We start from the raw sequence: 2,117 nt of genomic DNA, 5'->3' as shown, positions 1-2,117 counted from the left end.
TCCAATTTGTAACCGTGTGAGGCTAATGTTGATTTGGGTCGGTATTATCGGAATGTACATTAACTGGACCTTTATCAATCTGTGGCGAAGGGAGCGGGAGAAAACATTTTTTTAGTTCGCCTGTTTTTTTTTTGGCTTAATCGTTCGAGTGTTTTAAGAGGATTCCACACCGCCATTTTTTCCATACAAACGCTGTCCCCTGTTTCCTCCCTGGATAATGCTAGTAGAGTTATAATTTTTTTCCTGAATATCTACGGCCACTAATACAATGTCCCTATGTTTTCTTTTTTTTCATAATGTAATTATTAAATAAGATATGAACGTTCAAAAACCTAAAAAAATGGCCAGATTTTCCGCTGTGTTCAAACGTCCAGAAAACAGATCTGGCTAGATTTAACAAAAAAAAGCAAAACATAGGAACACAGCTCAAGCCTTTAATAGCTTTTAATCTTTAATGAAAAAAGTACTTAAATCGGTTAAGTTTTGGAGAAGTAATCAGGGGACAACGAATCGTTGATTTTATGGATTTTCTGCAGTTGTCTCTATCGCGTTCTGCGGTATAGGCTTGAGGTAAGGGAGACAGCTATAGATATTACACGTACTTTTTTTTCATTTCTCTAGCCCCTGGTGTATCCTCTTAAGTATGTTTGGTGAAATACGTAGTGATCAACTATTTAAATTGCCTAATACTTGTTAAACTAATAATATGTATTCTCATCATGCTCATACTGACTGTGTTGATGAAGTTCATACCACAATTACTAGACATTACTAGAGTCTAGACACGCACAATGCACATTTCATACCCCTAGGTATGAAATGTGTATGTGTAGCAGAAGGACCTTAGGTTTAGGTTTTGTGTAAAAATATGCTATCTCTTCAGATATCCTAATCCTAACCTAACCTTGACCTTCTAACACGCACGGTCGATAAGCCGACATAATAAGTAATTTATAATTGAACTTACATTATCACCAATAAGCTAGTAAAATATCAAAAATTGTAAAACTCTTTTTAGAACTGCGCGACAAAAATAGAATTTAGTCCAAGGATATAATATTATGTTGGGGAAAATTTGTTTGAAGTCACCTGCCATGTGCCAAAGATATCGCAGAAATTATACATGCAGCTCGGAAATGCTGTGAATACTGATTCTCTAGCGCTGTTTGTTCAAATTAAAAATATTCCGTACCTGCATGCTGCAAGTCAAAAGCGGTTTTATCCTGATAAAAATGCGGCAACAAATCCAGCCAGCCATTAATATGTTTTAGAATACCTGACATAAAATGAATAGTCAAAAACTTATCAACATAACAAATGACTTACAAAATAGAGTAGATATAAAATTTATAACAAAATTGCTAAATTTTTAAGTAGAACGTTCGTTCGACTTCAATCATGGAAAATCATTGATGAATATACAAGCGATAACAAACATGTAGAGGACATGTTGCTGCGTGTATTGGCCCATCTTATTGGTCAGCTTAAAGATTATTACGTAATAGCATAATAATTATTATTATTACGTGTCAAATGTCAATTGATTTTATCAGACATTTCTTAGGGCCAGTTTTAATTGCAACGATGCATACAATGCGTTTCATTTTGTGAGCCGTTTAAAACTTTGCTAATATTTTGTCTTTCCATTAGTCTGCCTGTTTCCATTTTGAACGCCTCATTAATTCATCACATAGACGCTATAGCTTACAATGTAAATGTTCCCTTATTTGGCGACTGCAATTGTATCTGGAGAATTGTTTATTAGCGTGTACAAGATGTATGAATATGTATATGAATACCGCAAATTTTTCCGAGATTAAAAGTACCGTTTGTTGCCGGAACTACCATACCTACTTTCAGCAAAATCGGTTCAGCCGGTTGGACGTGAAGAGGCCAGAGACAGACATTAGAAAGACAGACAAACACACTTTCGCATTTATAATATTAGTATGGATTGACGACAAAATCAATAGTTTCTTAACTTTAGCGTTGGGTCACGCTGGAGCTGACCTTTCACAATCAGCTACAGATATCGGAAATTGATACTAACGAGATTTTCCCGTAGCAAACCTAAGTTCTGTAACTGCGAGCTGGGTTGAGAACATACCTATTCATTT

The sequence above is a fragment of the Aricia agestis genome, chromosome 6 (assembly GCF_905147365.1).
Source record: "Aricia agestis chromosome 6, ilAriAges1.1, whole genome shotgun sequence".
NCBI lineage: Eukaryota > Metazoa > Arthropoda > Insecta > Lepidoptera > Lycaenidae > Aricia > Aricia agestis.
The sequence above is the reverse complement of the archived record's forward strand: the minus strand, read 5'-3'. Positions refer to the sequence as shown.